General features: G+C 46.2%; 2 long non-coding RNA genes across 3 annotated transcripts in view; both read right to left on the reverse strand.

Moving 5' to 3' along the window:
* The window catches only part of LOC113967542, a 211833-nt gene that overhangs the window by 15390 nt on the left and 175904 nt on the right, over positions 1-20539 (reverse strand). The window lies entirely within an intron of this gene.
* Positions 2355-3887, reverse strand: LOC113967543. Its single transcript, XR_003534210.1, has 2 exons — positions 3805-3887; positions 2355-2454 (listed from the first exon to the last, which is right to left on the reverse strand). It is a non-coding gene; the product is annotated as an uncharacterized LOC113967543 (long non-coding RNA).

The following is a 20539-nucleotide window of genomic DNA, read 5'->3' on the forward strand; positions in this document are numbered from 1 at the left end:
TCAGAGGCTCCTCATCATACTTCCTCACCCCTTCCCCAGCCTCTCCCAGGAAAATGTCCCCCCAGCACTACTGGAGCTCAGATCCACAAAGAGGAGTGTGTTAAGGAATAAATTCCTGCCACGTATTTTCTCCAGCACAGTGAAATAATGCAGGCCACGAATCTGACACTCTGCCTCTCATGTTGGAGAAGTGAGCAGAGAGCTGTGTTTTAACATTAGCTCCTAAGTATAATTTCCTGTAATTGTAAAGTGCTTTAGTGGTACTTGTGAACTTGGGTGGATAGCTCCTAACTAAGTTGATGAATAACCCAGGACTGACTCATCTCCTAAACAGACCCAGCACTGAAGGAGGGAATGTAGAGAAAGGTTTTGCCTTCCATTAGCAACACTATCCAAACAACTGACCCTCTCCCTGAGAGATTAGTTCACAGCAGGTGAACTATAATCTGCTCTGATCGGCAGGCAAGGAAAGCATTCATTCCAGCTACATTACAGACAGAGCTTTTCTTCTCTTTTTTTCACACATTGTGAGCTCCCAACAAAGGGTTCCAGCTACCAGATCAAACAAACATTTTGCCACTTACTTGCAGAAATGGTTCTGGTCCCAGGTTGGGATGGTAACCAGCTGAAGACTGGCTGAGGGGTAATTTTTTCCCAGCATGGCCATCAGCACCTTCTCAGCTGGAAAATGGTCATTTGATAAGGACTGATAGTGTTCAGAGCAATAGGCAAGTTTTTGATCAGGGTCAATTTTGTGCTGGGAATTTGTTGCCAGTTTATGATGTTAATCTACCCAAAATTATGATTTGGCAATTACATTGTATTGCCACTCATCTGATGTACTCAGTTACCAACTGGAGAACATTTTCACAAAACAATCATGCCATTTCTGGCTTTCTGGTCCAGACCCTCATGGGAAACCTACAAGATACAGTTAAATGATAAGGTTAATTTCCCACATCTGCTGCATATTAGAACTCATAGACTCACTAGTTTTTATGGCACACATATTTCCCTAAAACCAGAAGCAGTAAAGCCTCCGTTATCCCACAACAAGTAACCATCCATCTCCCTTTTCTCCTCTCTTTCTCTCTTCCATTGACCAACAATCTTATCCCTTCTCTCCTCAATAAAGCCATTACCTTTTCTCCACAGGTATCAGTCACACGTTTCTCCTCCACAAATCTGAATAACCAACAAAATCCAATTACTCTCAGAGTGATTGTTCTCAGCTAAGACTCAGTTTGAAGATGGTGGTTCTTATTTTGGAGTGAAAATCAACTTGTGTGTTTGAAAGTTTAGCTGTTTGGGCTCATGGGGCTTTTTTTGCCTCCCACCTATACCTGCAGACCTGACAACAGGTATCACCTCTGCCTACACAAATGGCTTTGCTCTCCAATCCTGTTAACTTCAGCAGGGGGGTGTTCACCAGGGATGGTGCCAACCGCTGGCCCCAGAAGCTTCTGCACAGTTTGTGATCGAGGGGGGCTCCTGTTTCCCAGGCTGGAATCATGTACGGCTGAAAGAGACATCTCGTGGCCATATCTTATACTGCAAAGCAGTTACTTGGTGCATGGAACACCCCTTTTGTGCAGAGGGTCAAGATTTGCCTGAGTATGATGATTACATTGGGCAAACAGCAGAGGATGCCAAAATACCATGCACCTCATTCAGTCTCCAGCCATTCTCTCTAGGTGCCTTCAGAACATGAAGAAATTGGAAGTACAGACATACTCTGTCCCTGTGCTTTTTGTTAAGGACTTGTAAGTACATAAAAGAGAAACAGGTTGGCAGGGGATGGCAGAAAGCTACAAAATCCTGGGTCACTAGGAGAAACCAGGAAGGGAGCAGCTGCTCACTCTCTTCCAGCACAGGACTCAGAGCCACCAGGTGAAGCTTTTGGGAGCCAGGCTGAAGCAGGAGGATGAGGAGGATCTTGGGCAGCAGGGGATCCAAGGGAGTCCTTGCTGAAGGAGGCTGGGTATGTAGAAAGTCCACTGGGGTTGAAGGAAAAATTGGACAAATATCAGGAAAACAGAGCTCCACTGGGGGCAACCAGCAAACAAAGCACAGCAGTGTTGGAAATCCCCTGCCCTGCAGACAATCCTTCTGGGAAAGCGCTCAGGGGAAATACAATGGCCTTGATTTGCTGTTGCTTTTTCCAAGGCATCTGCCTGTATCTACCACAGGAGTCTTGCCTACGGTGCAGGACAGACACAGCACAGCAGGTTTTACACTCACAGGTGCAGTTACAGAGAAAACTGGGAGCATCCTGGGAGCACGGAGCAAGTACCAGTTTGATCCTGAGTTCTTGCCTTTGAGAGCTAACGTGGAAGGTGAGCAGTGAGAGCACATTAGCAGTGGGGAGCCTCAGCTCTCAGTTTAATGTGACCTTGTCCAAGCTGCTTATTCCTTCCTTTAAGGAGCAACAAGGCTCTTCCACCTACGTGTGACCTGGTGAAGAGAAACACGCATGAATGCTGCATGAATGATGCCCCAGATTTTGAAAGATAACCAGCTCAGTCCAACAACTACCTAGGAAAGGGGTTTACATTAATCTTTGTTGGCTCCTGATAAATGCTTCCTCCATGATTAACACCAGAGGTGATGTTGATAGCAGGATTCACTGTCAAAATAGCTTATAAAACAATTCCATAAAACTGTGTAAATCTTGTGTTGATCTTACTTTTTACAAGGAGTCTTAAAGCCATATATTCCAGCACCATTTACAAGGTTGTTGCAGGTGTGGGACTGGCCTTAGAAATACAGCTACTACTTAAACTGAGTATTTTACGAGCCTGGGGAAACATCCGTTTGAACAGTAAAAGGAGCTTTCCAGCCCACTTGCTTCTTTGTGCAGAGACTAAACCATTGCCCATCAGACTCCAGCACCTCCTGAGTCACAGCCAAGGTGCAGGGACAGGATTCCTTTGCCAACAAAACCTTAGCGAAGTTTTGCAGTATTTTGAACTTTGGCTTCAGGAGGAGCTGGTCTCCCCAAGCCCAGGTTTCCCTGCAAACCACTGAGCATCCCAAAAACACCTGCCATTTGCAGAGCAGGGGTTGCTATGGGCTGTAGTCATTCCTCTGGTAAAGCTCGCAGGCTGTTTACTGGTGCTCTGGAGCACAAAGAAACAGGTGGAAGAGGGAAGAATGAATAGCCCAATCATGTAAATCAGATGACAGAAGGCATTTAAGTAGGCAATATACACTGTAATTACATAATAGCTATTTAATAGAAATCAGGGTGAGTTTGCTAGGGAGAAAGGAAGAGCCAGGAGAGGTTTCTCCCCCTGAGTTAAAAATTATCGGGATTTTAACTCCGTATTAACACTCACATTACATTCCATACTTTTTGCCCTCTGAGCTTTCCTTTCAGCTCCCAGTGCAACAGTCCTGAGATTGCTCAAACTACAGGAATTCAACCTTCCTCTCACAGTGGCTGCTGAATATAGGATCTATTAGGTCCCAGACCATTGCATACCTCTGCTTTGCAGGGTGCAAGGGCAACCAGCTGCCATGCTGCACCCCAAAGAGCACTGTGCTTTGCAGCTGGTTACAGGTGCTCCCCAGTTATAACACTGGGAGCAAATGGGTTGCACTTGGGTTTGAAGTCCAGGGACTCTGGGTTTTAGCTAGGATTTGCTCTTTGACCTTGGCCAGGCTGCTTATTCCTTCCTTTAAGGAGTGACAAGGCTCCTCCATCTACATGCAACCCAGCAAGGGGAAATATCAGTGAGCTGCAAAGTAATGCCTCCATTGCAACGTGGGACTATGGGCAATCCTTTTCCCCACTGTCCTCACCTTCATCCTCCTCATCAGATGCCTGGCCTCGCCTTCCCAGCGGATGTGTCTCAGAACCCTCTTATCTCCTGCTCGTATCTTCTGTGTAAGACCAAATATTGACACAGTTCAGGAATGGCCCTTGGCTGTGAGCACATCTCCTAACCTTCAAGATAGCCCTTGACCTCTCCCCTGAGCCCTGAAACGCACAGAATAAATGCAGAACAAGTCACAGTGACTGACTTAGAGCTGGTGTAAAGCAGCTGGAGGGATAAACACAACTCATGACTTCTGCTTTGCAACAGCTCATTCTGGAGGGTCTCAGTACACTGACTGACAGATGTTTGGGTCAGTATTGCATCAGTATTGTATCATCATCCTCAGCTGAAATGAGCTTTTCTTTAGCCCTGCCAAACATCCAATTCGTGATGTCCCTCAGATTTAACGAAAGAGAAAATCCTCCCCTATTTTTCTGAAATAGGCCTTCTAAAAGAGCATCCAACTCCTGAATTTTACATAACACTGTGCAGTGGCTGTGGCACAGATAAACTGTGGCCTTTAAATTCAGGCTGTGGCCTGAATAAACACCACACTGGAGGGGCTGGGATCATCTGTGGGTTACGAGCTTGTATTGCACTTGACACACTGAATCTCCTTCCTAATGAGGGGTTATGAAGATGTTTTTGCAACACAAGTAATAATATAACATTTTATAAAAGACTTTATATAGTTAACACACTAATGAGCCATGATAATAACAAGTAACTTTATAAATGAATGTATGAAATGCCATTTTCTGAATCCCATGTGTACGTGGCTTCACTTGGACTTGAAAAAGTGCTGGGCTCGTGTAACAACCTTCCCTTCAGCCAGAGCAGTGATCTGGGGTTCTTCCCTCTACCTTGGCTATTTATTTCCACAAAACACTAAGAGTTCCAATAGGAGTCTATTCCAAACACAAACCTGGCTGAAACCTGCCTGTTTGAGTGATTAGGCAGGGACTGATAGACCGATGAGGCAGAGCAATCACACAGCTCCCTGTTTCCTTTGGAAAACAGGCTAAAAATAGGGGACAGGCAATAGAAAACCGACAGGAAGGCAGGAATGGATCTATCAATAGCTCCTGCCCTGCTTCCTGCTCATTAGTGTCTCCCAGCAGATGTCAGGTAACCTTTAGAAACCCTCTAAAGGAGCAGTCATTTATCAGACATTTCTTAAATTGAGATAGAGGGAATTTGGACCCTGTACAGTTATGGGCATCCCAGAAGAAAGAAAAAAAAAAAAAGAAAAAAGACAAATACAAGAAAAAATTCCCTTCTCAGTGCATGCATTGTATCTCACAGAGAGTTTCTGTTTCTAATACAGCCACAGACCAACTGTGGACTTTGTACTGCATCTACAGCTAAATGAACATGTCACACCGATCCGTCTCCCTTGGTGTTACCACTGCAATCCCAAGCAGAGCAGGAGAGGAAACACGTGCTTTAGCAGCAGTGGTCCTCCCAGGAGGTGAAATGCTTAAACTCTATGTAAGAGTAATTTGCTGCCTAAAAAAGCCTGTCAGCGAGATGTTATTGACGGTGGGTGAGAGAGCACAATACAGGTTCTAGCTTGGTATGTTGGAGGTGAGAAAAAGGATTTTTCCATCAGAGCCACGGACCAGCCCTTCCTCCAGCGGCGGCAGCCGGTGATGGTGAGCGTTGCTCACTAGATGGCGAAGGATTCCTTCCTCCCTGCAAAGCTCCTGCAGCAGCAAGGAGGGATTCTGCTGGGGATGGAGGAAAGGGCTTGGAACACTGAGGGGAGATTTAGAGGAGACTTTTGGAGCCTGCTAAAGGCACAGGGGAAGGGAGGGTGGGTTATTAAGGCTGGAGAGGTGGTACAGTTCTCCTTGAAGAGATGATGCCACATATTTGTGGATCTCTCTCTTCACCTGATTTGAAACAAACGTGTAGACAAGACCCCAGCTACCAAGAACTGGTGGGAAAAAGATATCCCATCGATCCTCCTGCAAATTCTCTCCAACCTTCAGGAGTTTTCTCATCTTTTCACCAGTGGGATCAAGGTCATGTGACCCACATTTGCCCCTCGAATCTATATAGCAAGAACACAGGGTCATACAGACTGGCATTCATCCATCCTGAGTCTCTGAAGTGCTCCTGGCACAAAAATCAGCTTTTAGAGATTACAGCTAACTACCAGAGATGCTCCGTAACAATGTCCATCAGCCACAAGAAGTCTCAAAAAGTCTCTGCAAGGCTCCTGCTGCTGCATGGGTTGAGCCCTGCCCGCATAGAAAGCTGTGTGCCACCTCCACAGCACATTCTTCTGCTCTCCCAGGGGCGTTCAGCAGATGCAGGATTGCAACAGCAGGGACAGGACTGTGGCTGATTTAAGTCCTTGCACAGAGGCTGTGTTTGTTCAAGCTGAACAAACCTCATGATTTGCCAGGTTGGGAGACTTGGTTGTCCCAGGTACCTTCAGCCTCTCAAACACAACTAAGGAAGCACGAGAAAGGACAATGCTCTCTCTAGGGTACTTGGCTACAAGCCAAATTTGTCATTCTCAAGCAAACAAAACAAAACAAACAAACACATAAATAAAAATAAAAAAACTCAACTGAGACACAGCTGTGAGCCAAGCAAGACTGTTTCGAAAGTCTTCAACTGCACTAGTGAGTCATAAACCAACACAGCAGCTATGGAAGTGAGTTAGAGGAGGGTAATTTCAGACATGTTTTCAGCAGCAACTGGATCCCAGGAATGTCCTGTTCTTGCAAGTCATCAGTGTTTACAAGGCAAGTTTTGCCCCATTTTAGCCAGAGTCCTTTACACAGCCTCAACTATTTGCAAATAGCTCCTTGCCCACAAGTGCTGGCAATATTTTCAGTAACACCAGTTCAAGCAGGAAGAAAGACCTCCACCAGATGTCTGTGTTGTCAGGTGAAGAACCGCCTTCAACAAATTCAGCCCTGCAATTTCCAGATTCCCCATCTCCATTTCTGGCTTTGCCCATGGCCACTTGGGCCCCATTGCCAAACATCCACGTTTAGACATGAGCAGCATCCTACTGTTCCTGGCTATACTGGGCTCAGAAACCTCAGCTCAGCTGATCTGCTGGGTGATGCTGGCTATTTCATCCTAGGTGTGCTCACATTTGCACGTTCTCTCTCTGCCCAGCCCAGCGTGAACCTGTGGCTGAAGTCTGCAGAAAGAAGTGGAATGAGTGTGTGCTCTCAGAGGTGTCCCATTCCAGTGTGAGTGTGGTGTTCATGGTGTACAGCTGCCAGCTCAGGCATCCAAAATGTACCTTTACATAGTGGAGCATCCTCTGTTCCTCCATGTGAGATGCCCTCATGAAAATGAAAGCTCATCTGCATGAACCTTTAGGGAGCAGCACCAGTAAGTTCACACCTGAGTCTACAAATATGGGATAACACATACACGTAGTGTATATACTCAGACATGAATATAAGGCAGCAAACGGGATTTTGAACATTCCTCACAACCATTTGGCATAAAATCAGTCCTGAGGGTGATGTTTAGCAGCCTGAGTTCTTTCATTGCTTCCTCCAGCCCAGGATCTGTTATACCCATGCTACATTATTTGCAGAATAGTGTGAACGTATTTCTGTTCAGAAACCCAAGGCTGTTCCTACCCAGCTCGCCGGGATATGAAAATACCTGGACGGTGGTACTGACATTTTTCCTGAAGCTCTTTTCTGTTTAACAGAAGCAAAGTCACGTTGCTGAGAGACCCCTTAGTAACAGGAAGCAGTTGTCCAGTTTAAAGAACCAGCTAGAAAGCAAACAGCTTTGCCTCCTTTTTAAAGCCCCTCAGGACAATATTTACTCTTCTAAAATATCATTGTGCCATGGCTTTGGGACTTTGCTTGACAAACTTGGGGGTCTCTGAGCAGTTCAAAGTGGGCTTGACCTATAGCTGAGCATGGAAAACAGGAACTGCATATAAATAACTAAATTACAGAGAGATCAATTCTCAGTCAACTCATTAGCAATGCCCGGCGTCTTTAAGTGATAACTCCACTCTCTAAGACCTTTACGTAATTACTTGCACAAGGCACATTTTACCCTTTGGTTCGCAAGTTTCATAAATGAAGGTTAAGTTTACTTAACCACCCAGGATTTACCAGCCATGTTAAAGCATAAAATGCATGTGCTGCCAGGTGTCTGAGCAGAAACTGCCTTGTTGATTCAGAGACTCCAAGGTTAAATGATGGCTCCTGAGTCCAAGTGTGTTTCCCATTGGGGAACGGGAGGATCTGCACTGTAACATTGTACCACAGTTCAGAAGAGGTTGATTTAACGAGGCTTGGAGTTAAGATAGCAGTGATTGAGAAACCCTGAATGAAAATCAGGGATTTGCTGTACAGCGCACCCATAGCAAGAATCTTGAGTGTGTCACACTCCAGCTTGTTACAGAAAGATAACCATACATTTTTTTCCTAGACAGACACCTGCTTCTATCATCTATCTTTCAATCTGCACTATTTGCACGCTTGCACATCTATAGGATCCACGTTTATACAACCTGCATGTCTCTTACTTCACATGGTTCCTGCAACTGAGTGGTGGGCCAAATTTTCAGCTGATGTGAATCAGCACAGTCCTTTTAATGTTTTTGGAAAGTCACACTGGCCAAGGCTAGATCAGGTATTTTCAGGGTGGTAGGTTTGTACCTGTGTGTTTGACTGACTCCTCTGTGACAGCATTTTAGATGTCCTGGTTTTTACTCTCCCCACTTTCCCACACAGTCAAGTTTTTCAGACACCATTGGAGCACCCAATGGCTTAGTAAAGTTGTGTGTGTTCCAGGAGAAACTTGCTCAGAGAGATGTAAAGCTGTTGGCTGGTGTAATGCAGGAAACCTGGAGAGAGCAGCCTTTCTCCAAACCAATCTCTTCACTTGACAGCAAAGTCCAAATTCTGCCCCTTAGCCCAGGTCTGCTGCACCAGAACAACACGATGGGTCGTGATGCTGTCTTCAAAGGAGGGTTCTCAGGGATGGCCAAGGCTCCATGGAATAATTCAGCAATCTCTCCCCACCGCTACCTCTCCCAGAAGTCCTGCACTCCCTCTTTCAGCACATGGACAAACAGAGAGCTCTCTCCCTGTGGGTCACATGTGAACCCAGGCAGGAGCTGAGAACTGGCATGTACCTCACATGGCACAGGACAATTTGATGGGGACCTCTCTAGTTCCATCAGATGATGGCGATACCTGAATTCTGCTCACCTGAACTTTGCTCAGATGTTTGGTCACTTTTCCATTTTCCATGCACCTGACAGAGGAATGATTGGTGTATCTGATCTTCCACATGGTCTGCAGATGAAGTGGGCTGGACCATTCTGGTCAAAAATTTGGCTCTTGAAGCCATGCTATAACTGATCATGAAAAATAATGGGTTGAACTTACAACACAACTAATGGTGACAGGCCAGAACTTCCACCCTCTGCAGTTCTGGGTGCTTCTGTGCCTCATGTTCGTCTTGAGGTGCAGCTGTCATGGTCTGGAGGTATGTACAAGGCATTGTATGCAAGAGGAGGTAATATCTTTTATTAGAACACACATAGTTGGAAAAAGTAGGTCAAGCTTTAAAGCACATGAGCCTTTCTTTAGGTCTTGCCTAATTAAACTCCTCTGACCATTGCAAATCTAAGTGCAATTTTAAAGGCAGGATAGAAGTGGAGCAAAGATTCTGTAAAGGGCTCAGCACAATAGGCTATAGATTGCAATAACTAACCATTAGTCTTGGGGAAATAGCTCAGCCTCTGATCTGACATTTTAGCAGCTAAGAGCTCTGGCTAACAGATCCTACTCTGAATTACTCTCTCAAAACCTTATCAAAAGGAAATGGAGCCTTTTGAAATCACTGGCATCTCTGGAAGACTGGTTTATCAAATTTCCCCTGGTTCAAGCAGAAAACCTCTGTTTTCCTCTGCTCTTTAACCTCTTATTTAAAATGTCATTTCACTTTGAACTGTCAAAAGAGGCAGCGAGGGAAGCAGCGAGCTCACCATCAGAAGGAGGTGAAAGCTGAAACTTTACCCGTCCTTAGTGAGTTTATCCACATATCAATGGCATGCTATACCAGCGTGTTTATTTTTATGACTAGAGCATATCCCTTAACCTCAGGGATCCGAACATTTCCCTGGAATGTACAGACGTTTCATATCACTTATTTCCCAGCGGCCCTTCCCCACACCAGCTCCACACACGCATACATAAACACACACGCTTCTATTCACATTCCCTTGATCACACTGGTGTACACAACCAGACAGCAGCTTAACATAAGGACACACGCATCCCTGTCTGCAGCATCAGTCCTATCTGCGTCCCTCTGCATAAAATATAAAGGTACATATTCCTGTATTTAGGTGTACTTATTTATAAGACGTAAACGAACATAAATGGCTATGATTTGTGTGTGCATCTATTTGTATGAGCTACACTCACATGTGTGCACACAATTTTCTGTGTGAAAATGTATATATGGGAAAACCAGGACTGCAAAGGGCACTAACACATGGCACTGATTCCCATGGCTGCTCAGGACCTTGCTGTGTGGCTTCCATAACAAAGGGAAAGCATTTGGATGGGATCCCAAGGACTTCCACCAGCCCAACATTTGGATTTCACTTAGGTCTGTCTTTGTATCTATTTTAGGGGAAAAACTACTGCCTAGAGCTACAAACAAAAATGATGGACCAGATTTTCCCTCAGAAGCCCTACAGCAATAGGGATTCTGTGAAGTTGCTGCAGCTTTGCTCTGTTATAACTCTGTCCCCTTGCCATATTGACTCAGGCTCTAATGAGATATTACCAAGCAGTGAGGTTGGATTCAAGCTCTCATATAAGCTGCCAGCTGAGGATTGGACTCCTTTATCAGTTTGTGCTGCCTTGCTGTGGGCCAAGGTCTTCAGCTGGTGTAAATCAGCACAACTCCACGGAGGCCATGAAAAATGAGGTGCATAAGTTAAGCATCTGTCTCAATGGCTGATGTTTTTCTTTGCTCCCATGGCCTCAATTGCACTTAAGATGAACATAAACCCATGAAAACAGTTTAATGGGACATGGGCTTTCTGCTGATCATCTGCATGCAACTGAATTTTACTCCATGTGATTGCTAAACCAAGTTCAGCAGATATGCATGTTACAAATAATTTGTCATGCTCTTAGGCGTGTTCCACCCCAGGCCACAAAATGTTCACAGTAATTGAAATATACAGCCAAATTCCAAGCTAGCATAAATCTCCGCTGATGTCAAGCCATATGGAAATCCATATGATTTGAGGGCTGTAAAAAAACCTAACAACCAACCATGCCTTCTAGTGAGAGACTTATGCAGCTCAATCTGATTATTCTATCACAAAGAAGATTAAGAGATGACTCTACTAGGATGTCCAAGTACAGATAGAAAAAGAAAATACCCAGTATGGAACGGTTCTTTAATCTAGCTGAGAAATGCCAAAAGAGATTCACTACTTGGAAGTAAATGCCAGCCAAACTTGAATAAGTGATAAAGCATAGATTATTTTAACATGGAATCATTGATCAAAGGATAAGGCAGACTCTGAATCATTGAAAGTCTTCACACCAAGGTCAGATGCTTTTCTTCACAAGATTCTTTTATCTAGGATAACTTGTTGAGTTCGATATAACAGTAATGACATCAGTTGTTGAACATGATGTTTTCTAAGAGGTTGTGACTATTTATAAGAAGCCAGTGAATTAAGCTTGAGAAAAGCCTCTGTACTATCAATAGGGCTAAAATTACTACAGATTGATTTTAACTTCCACTTGAAAATTCTTAGGGGACTGCTAAATAAAAAATTAGCAGCAGGAAGCACTGAACTTGATAAAACACAGAGCTGAAGGACAAACAAACGATTCCTTCTCTTCACAATTATTTATTTACTTCAAAGTCCAGTCAGTTATCCCTGACATCAGAACATTTTTAGAGCTATGAAACTAAATTCTTCCAGTTATAACAGACAAAAAGAGATGAGCCTCTCAAACACAAAAGAAGAAATAATATTGATCGCCAAGAAAGAAATCTGCATCTCGCTAAATCTGCATTCCTCTGCAGCAAAATCGATGGATTTCGATGGATCCCAACTGCCAAGGGCTGTGGTCGCTCCAGGTTTGAGCATTTGTCCTAAGAAAGGCCCAGGTGCCAAATTAATTTTTAAGAAAATTTTTTTAAAAAATGTCTTTTCACCATCTGTTCTCTAGGAGTGGTTCATTCCACAGGCTGCAATTGTCATCAGCTTCTCATTATTATTCTTAATGTTTCTTCGAAGTCAGTCAAAATCAGAGACAGAACAACAGATTTGGGGTGTTTGTGCTCTGTTTGCACACTACATTGTGCCCAAAGTACATAAAGGTTTTTAGTTATTTCCATCCATGGCTCTTTGGCAGCAGAGCCTGATGTCAGAACCCCAGCTTGTCAAACAGATTATGATTATATATTATATATAATCACAATGAAAAGGAGATTTGAGATGAAAATCTAAAATTGGGATGGGGTGGGAGTGAAACCAACTCACTGCAGGCAGCTTTCTAATTTCAGTCATTGGTTCAAATCCCACCCAGAAGCCACAAGGCAATGCAGGATCCCTCAATTTCTTGGAAACTGGTCCCGTACTGTTACCAAAATCAGTGGGATGCTTTGCTGTGCCTCTGCTGGAAGCCTGAGGAGGTTTTAACCAGGGACATCCCAGCCTGGGGTGCACACACACCCTTTCCAGTGCATTTACAAGGGGGTATTTACTCTGAAGAGGAGCCAAGGCCTGCCAGGGCCAGGAGGGTACATTTGCTGACTGTGCTTTGACCAGTGGCAATACCCACAAAGGAAGAAAAGGCTGAGGGAGGCCATGCTCCAAGATGCAGAAATAAAACTCTCTTACCCAAGAAACGAGCAGCAAAGCCCAGAAGTCCAGATCTCACTTACCCCTTATTGGCTGGGTGAGTAAATTCTGCTTTATCTGGCCACACTGCTCAGATGGGATTTAGGAAATAAACCTGCAGAGACTGGGATTAAACAGCCAGGGCAGAGGTGCAGGGCATTTCCTTGGGATTAGCAGCTGCCTGAGGGATTCGCCAGTGGCAATTCAGTGTTGAATAAGGCTCAGGAGCAATGCTGCTAGGGTTAGAGGGAGGCAGGAGCCAAATTCCAACCAAGGAAAGTGCTGCCACCCTAAAGAAAAGCCCAGCCCCATGTGATGTGCACCGGCCCATAGCAGTCATTAATGTTGTTGGATAGAGCCAGGACATAGGAACTGTGTTTCTGGTGTCCAAATAAGACTCCAGTCCAATCTGATCTGCCCTCTCTGGTCAGACCAAGAGGGACTGAACTGTTTCAGGTCTCTGCTTTCCAACAGGGTCACTAACCTGCAGCGTAATATCTGATGGTTAAATGGTTAGAGCAGTAATTCGGGCTCAGATGAGGCTATATCATGCTGGAATATTAATGTCATTGTAATATGGCCACTAAGTCATCTTGCCTCCACAGAGGTTCCCCACCCTAGTAGAGCAAAACCCTGAGCCTCTCCAGACAGAGCTGAGCCCCAGCACCCCAGGCTGAATGCAAGTAAATGTTCTTAAATTTTGGCTGCTTTATGGCTCTGGGTGTTTTCCCCCTAAAAAACGGCGGGAGGAGGGGGGGTGTTGAGAGGTAATTAACACAGGATAAGTATGCATATTTTCCTCAAGGTCAAAGCATCGGTTTCCCCACTACGTGGTGTTAGAAAGCAGAGGCTGTTAGAAATCACCATAGCCCCGAGACTGATGGCTTGCACTTGGCATGAAGATCTCGGTATGCTTAGATGACAACAGTTTGCAGGATAAAACAGGCTTCCTGATCCTACTCTTTAAGCCCTTAAATGGGTGGAAGGTGGTAACACAACAAGTGGCCCATCAGATAGATAAGCACTGAATACTTTGCTGTGTGTACCTGAAATGAGCCCTCTGGGGGATCACTACATAGCAGAAAATAACCCAGAAGGTTTGTGAACCTTCAGGCAAGGTGCTGCACAAACCCCCTCACAAACCCTCACTGTAAGATCGACAAGTCAAAGGTTGGAACAACTCTCTGGTTCCCTTCCCTCTCCCCTCACCAGTTTGTTTCTAATTATTTTGCACAGAGATCACAAGGCAAAAAAAATGTCTTATTTCACTAGGGAGGGGAAAAGACACACACTTGATGGTACTTTAAAGAAACTTATTCTCTTTCCTTTCAAAAACAACAAATCAAGTAAATTAATAGGCCTGGTCTGATGAGTATGAGGTATGAGTCATTTTTCAGTACAAACTAACCACAAAAAAATCTGGGTTTAAATTTAGAGGAGAAGGCAGAAAAGAGAAAATTATAAAATAATAAAAGCATTTTTTTAATTATTCAATATTAGTAGTGACCAGAAGAAAACTATAAGTTTTAAACATCAGAGATCATAATGTAACCTCTGAGTCATGACCAAGCAATAAACAGACCAAATAATTGCAGAGTTTGAGATCGAAATATTACACCGTGTGACTAACACAGAGAATAAACTCCACTTTGTGTGTTTTAACAGCTTGCTACTCCATGGACACTAACAGTGGGGTTTTTTCTGTCAATTTGCATAGATTAGCCTTTGAAAAAGATCTCCTTTACTGTCTTTCCAAATTACTTTTTTTAAAGCTCTAAGCAGTTAATGTGTTTCTGTCTACCCCCTGGTCTATTTATCTGTATTCGACACAGATATCCTCCCCAAAATGCAAACTGATTTTCTGTGGACATACACGTGTTTCCTATTGACAGCTGTGGGATTCATGTGGGTGTTTGTGACTTATAAACACGCACATGCAGGCTCATGTGCACTTAGTATTATTCCTGTTGGAAATCCTGAGTTTAAATGATTTCTTCAACAATCACGTAAGAAACACTAACAGAGAAGAGAAGAGAGTAGTTCTCTAGAGCAGCACCCCATGATGATATCTAAGACCTTTTCTTCTTATAGCCCTGAACAGCTACAGCAGAGAAAACTGAGCTCCTAAGGGCAATTGTAATGTGCATCCCTGGCTCCAGATCACAGCTGCTTTAGCCACATTCCAAAAGACACGCCAGCTCTTCTCTTCACTGGCTCAGCTCCCATAGCTTGCTCTTCTATTGGGCTGGGTCACTAGAGAAGATGGAAAACGAAGCCTCCAGCTTTTTGCCCAGTCCTAGCATGGGTATCACAGCCCAGAAAGGCAATCAGCAAGACAGTCTTCCTCGGGCTCAGCTCCACAGTGATTTTCTTTTCCTCCCTGGGATTTTAGCTTGGACAGCTTTGGGTATATGCCAAAATCATGCAGCTTCCTAACAAAGAGACCTTGGCAACCTTGAAATGTTACTGTTTTATGGAGAAATAGTGTCCATATACATATGCAATGACTACACACACAATACAGCGTTGCAAAGAAACAGTCATTATATATTGTAACTACACACACCCACACATTTATAAAATTAGGGATAAGACGCTGCATTTTTTGCATGCCTCAGACCCAGGAACAGCCCATGTGTTAGAGCTGAAAGATTATGTAAATATCGACCTGAGGCAGCAGTAGTGTGGGATAATTTAGTCCCAAGGGTTAATTGACTATGAATGATCTTAAGATCACCAAACAACCTAACTAATGGCTTGTAATATGAGCTTTCCATACAAGACACGTACAAGGCATAGCCTCTTGCAATATCCCATGTGTTACTATGCATCTCCCATTATTGCAGATTCTATGTTATATGGAATGTGGTACATGTTTTGTGCTGCGTACTGTTTCTTATATATGTATTACATATCAAGTGGTATGTATTTTACATTAAATTACATATTGTGTAAATTTGTACTTAAGCCGGGACCAGATGCCAACCCATACTGACGACAAGCAGACAATATCTGTTCAAAGTAAAAACCCAGCAGTGGAGCAGGTTCTACCGGCACTGCAGCCTGTGGATGCTGCTGAGCGGAGTCAGAACCATTTCCCCTGTTTGCAGAAGGAGATGCGGAGGGTTTCTGGCTTGGTCTCTTGGCTACGCACAGGTCACGCTTCAAGTTTTCTGTATTTCACCCATCGATGTGTTAGAACAAAACCGACAAGAGAATTTCACCTCTCCTCTGCTCCAAAGAGCGTCTGAGTCTCTAGAGTGGAAGGACACAATATGGACACGCAAAACCAAAACGGGAGTGCCCAAGCCCAGAGAGCAGCCGGGGCCAGGGGATGGAGAGCAGCCAGACCTTGTCCCCCTCCGTCCCGCGTGTTCTTGCATTTTGGGTGACAAGCACACAGAGAGCTGCTACCTCTGGATTTGGAGCCGATCCCCGTCCCTAAAATAACGTTTGCTGAACGCGGGTGTGCTTAGCCTGGAAGCTTTGCTTTACTCGCTTTTCCCCCTCCTCCTTCCCCCGGCCTGGAGCCCCCGGTGGGTACCGCGGGGGAGGGGACGCGCCACCCGGGGTGTGGTGGCACTGACGGGGGGCTGACAGCGGCACCTCCCCGCGGGAGGGAGAGGGCCGGGCTGTGCCTCGGAGAAGGGGAAGCACCGGGGTTGTGGGGGGAGCATCGCGAGCCCAGAGCAGCGGGGATCCCACCCTGTCCGCGGCGCCGGGGGCTGAGCGGCTCCTCATCCCGGCGGGCGGGGAGGAGGAGGAGGAGGAAGAAGAAGAGGCTCATTTCGGTGCGGGCAGGTCGGAAATCACGGCGGGAAGGGGTCGGGACCCCATCCTCTCCCCCCAGCCCCCCCGCACCGCCCTCAGCTGCCCAGGGTGTGTGTCCGTGTGTGCGCACCCGCCTGCGCACGGTTCATTTAAGGACGTGCGTGTCTGTACCCAAATGGCCGTTTCGGTAATTATGTACAGCTCAAAAGTCGTTTAGAGGTAAAAAATAGACATATCTATATATTTAGAGGCCATTTCTCTTTATATGGACATACCCGTGTAAACAGCCGTATATTTGATAAAGTCTTCCTGCAAATACCATATATTTATGTATTCACCAATGTTGTAAGTCTAAGATACATGTAAATTGTGTGTATCACGAATACGCCGCTTTATAATTTGTAATTCTAATTCTCATTTAATAACACAACTCAGCTAAATATATGTATTACATTTAGTTGAAGGACGCACTTAAATTAAGGATATACATAATTTTTCTACAGTACGTAGAACTGTATAAACAATAATTTCGAATTACAAGTGATGTGTCTATAATGTGCCTCATGTGCATGAGACATATTTCATCGAGTGTTTCTCAAATGTATAGTGAAATTAATTACGAAATTGTCACATGTGTCATTTATATATATACAGATATAATTGTGTGTATGTGCACGCCGAACTTGTGAATTATCAGGGGACGAACGGGATGAAGTAGAAGGCAGAAGCCCCGGGCAGCCATCCATCAGAGAAAACCCACCCCGGCGGATATAAACACGCTGATTTTGTTTCGGAGCCTGGCTCGGCTCACCAGGAGAAATGTCATTTCGAAAGTAAGGGCCAGCCAGGCTGGTCCCGCCGGCGGAGCAGGAGGGTTCGGGGATCCCCAGGGACCCCGCCAGCCCCTGGAGCAGTCGCCCCGGGGCAGGTAATGATGGTTGCGGGATCAAAAACGTTGTTTCCACACGCTTGTTCTCAGGAGGAGGAAGAACCGGTATCTGCATAGAAATCTCTACAGAGAAATTAAAAATGCAAACCTAACAAAACAAAATAATTTAAAAATCGCAGCGAAACGGACCTCAACAGCCTCTCCCGGCGGAGCCAGCCCAACCCAAAGCCACTCGTTTTTAGTAGCAAAAAATTAATCGGGGTGGGTAAAAAAAGGCTGGTTTGGTTTGACTCGGGACAAGCGTTTTCCGATATTTTTGTAAAATGATTTTGCACCAGCCGATGGGATTGCCTAAAAAGCCCTTCGGGATCCAGCCCGCGAAGGGCTGCGCGGCTCTGCGCTCCCGCCGGAGCGGGAGAGGAGGGGTCGGTGGAGGGAGGATGGAGAAACTACAGACGGTATGAGGGGGTGTTGCTGAATCGAAAGATAGAGGAAGACTGAGAGATGCTAAAAAAGAATGAGCGGGGAAATAAAAGAAATCAGGAGAACGACAATTAGAGAGGGGTCGTGCGGTGGGAAGGGTCGGGGTGTTGAGGGGGGCTCCGGGATGAGGCGAATTTCGCCTCGATTACAGCAAGCCTACGCGGAGAAAGAAAAAAGAAATATTAAACAAGAAAGCAATCTGGGAGAGCCGCAGCTGTGCGCCAGGTGATGGGGCCGGAGCGCCCGGCGGCCGGGAAGCGGCTCGGGACGGCGGCGGGACACAGCCCTCAGCCCCCAGCCCGGTCCTGGGGAGAGCCCGCCTGGCTTGGAGGTTTGTTGCTCGCTAATGATCAACATCTTTCTTTGTTAATTAGAAGTGCCTGGCGATGCTGGCGCCTTGGCGCACCGCCGGGAGGGCACGGCCACCCCCTCCGCCGGGGGACCACCCCGTTTGGGGCAACTCCGCCCGCCCTGCTGCGGTGCCACCCGCGGGAGCCACCTTCCCGCATGCACCTGCACCGGGGCGGGGGGGACACGGCAAAGAAACCCCTTCCTTCCGTCCTTCCTCGCTCCTGGCGCTGCGCTCATGAACCGTGCGATGCGCTTGATCAAGTCCCGCAGGCTCTTTTGAGCCAATACAGTGAGTTGTTCGTTTTCCCCTGCTGGTTTGTGTTTTTGTTTGGGGTTTTTGTTTGTTTGTTTGTGTTTTTATTTATAAATTATTTTTTTTTTACTTTTTTTTGCATCTGGGAGCATCCCCGCTCCCCGGGCGCGGGCACGGTGCACTTCCCTCGGCGGGGCGCAGGGGGTGCCGCGGGACCGCACGGCGCTGCGGGGCGGACTGGGGGCGAGGGTGAGCTATCGGGGCTTTCATTCGTGGTTTCTTTCCTGTTACGCGCACATACGCGCACACACACACACATACACAACTTTTTCTCCTTCACCTGTCCCTGGAGGAGCGAGGCGAGCAAAGCCACCGCCTGCTTTCCCCCACTCCACCCCCAAAGGAACCGGGATAGTCACTTCTTCTCCTCCGTCTGAGCCCCGAAATTTCCCCTCTGGAAAGGTGGGGGGCAGATGCTGGGATAAATACGTTCAGCTCTGCAGCCGAATTCCCAGCAGCCCGAAAAAACAAACACTGTCACCTTCCTGCCCGGGGACGGGTGAGTGTCCTCGGCCTCGGCTGCCCCCTCTGTCCCCCACCCCCCCCTCCCCGCCTCGGTGAGGGACACCCCGCACAGAAAGGCAGATTTATTGTCCCTAATCAGCAAATCGTTTAGGTCATTACAAGCCCATTACCGAGGGACAGGCGGGGTGAGGACAAACCTTGGCCACTTCTTATCATGTGAACCAGCCTTTGAAAACCAGAGAAGAGACAAGAGTTCCCTGGAGAGTCCTCCGTTATCCCTCTCCTATAGGAGAGGCTATCCCTCTCCTGCTCGTTTGCTCTCATCTACTGCTTTCCTTCGGACTACTGGGGCCCCCTCGAAAGGAGTCTGGTCCCCCTAAATCTGACACCTCCATCCTTGCCCGAACCTCTTCCTTCATTTCTTGCAGCCAGGGTAGCACATCTTCCCAGTAAGGCTGAGAGAATGAGACCATTTCAGTGGGTTCGGTGGGGGTTTTAATATCGCCCCTGCCTTTTCCGAATTTTTTTCTTTATTTCTTTTCCCAGCCCCCCCGACTGACTCACTGTTTTCAGTAAAAACACCAGAGATTCGGTGCTACCTGTGCTGTGGGTAACCCAGGGGTGCCGTGTTCCTGCTGGCAGTGCATCCCATCAGGGAAGGATACGGGGCAGAGCCTCTTGAGTCTGCATCCACTTGGATCCACACTAGGGATCCAGTTTGGAGGAAGGGAAAGGGGGTGGCTCAGCCCCCTGTAAACCAGGACTCCTGTACCACTCCTGATGTGGCATCCTGCAGCATCCCTGGTACCTACCCTGGGTATCAAGGATGTCACTAGCCACACAGAGCTGGGGGGCTGCACAGATCCCCACGGTGGGGCCAGAGAGACCCTTGTCTCCCCTCTCACCCCTTTTACCTCCACCCTAGTAATTATGCAACCTCTCCTGACCCTGCTTTCTATCCCTTTTATCCTGGCCTCAGTGCCTGTTCGCCCAAGCAGGCAGGGCTGAGCCGTTGGAGATTGCTCTGAGGTCCTCCCATCTGGCACTTTCTCTCTGTTCCCCCACTCAATAAATAAAATAAGGGTCACCTTTTTTTTTTTTATTTTTTTTTTTTTGGATCACACACTAAGGCCCATCACAAATGAGACCCCCGAGGCTTTGATGCCTGTGTTTGGACACAAGCAATTATCTCTAATTATTGTTTTGCTTTTCAGTTTGCCCAACTTTCCAACAGCCTTGAAAAGAAACTTCAAGGAGGGGGCTCAGCAGACTGAATGAGACATTTCTCCACGAAAGCCCCTCCCAGAGCCCCCTCTCGCTTCCATATTGAGAGAAACAAAATCTTCACAAATGTTTAAGTACAATATGGGTTTGCCAAGGGTTTTCTTTTCTTTTTCTCTCTCTTTTTTTTCCTTTTTTTTTTTTGAAGATGATTTCTAAAGACACGGGAACATTTGTACAAATAAGGCGCAGATGGGAGTGGGGTGGGGGAGCACACTGGAGCTGAATATCTGGGAAGGGAGGTGAAATGGTTTTCATCTGGGAAGGAAGTG

Source organism: Neopelma chrysocephalum, unplaced genomic scaffold (assembly GCF_003984885.1).
Source record: "Neopelma chrysocephalum unplaced genomic scaffold, ASM398488v2 Primary Assembly neopelma1_64, whole genome shotgun sequence".
NCBI classification, from domain to species: domain Eukaryota; kingdom Metazoa; phylum Chordata; class Aves; order Passeriformes; family Pipridae; genus Neopelma; species Neopelma chrysocephalum.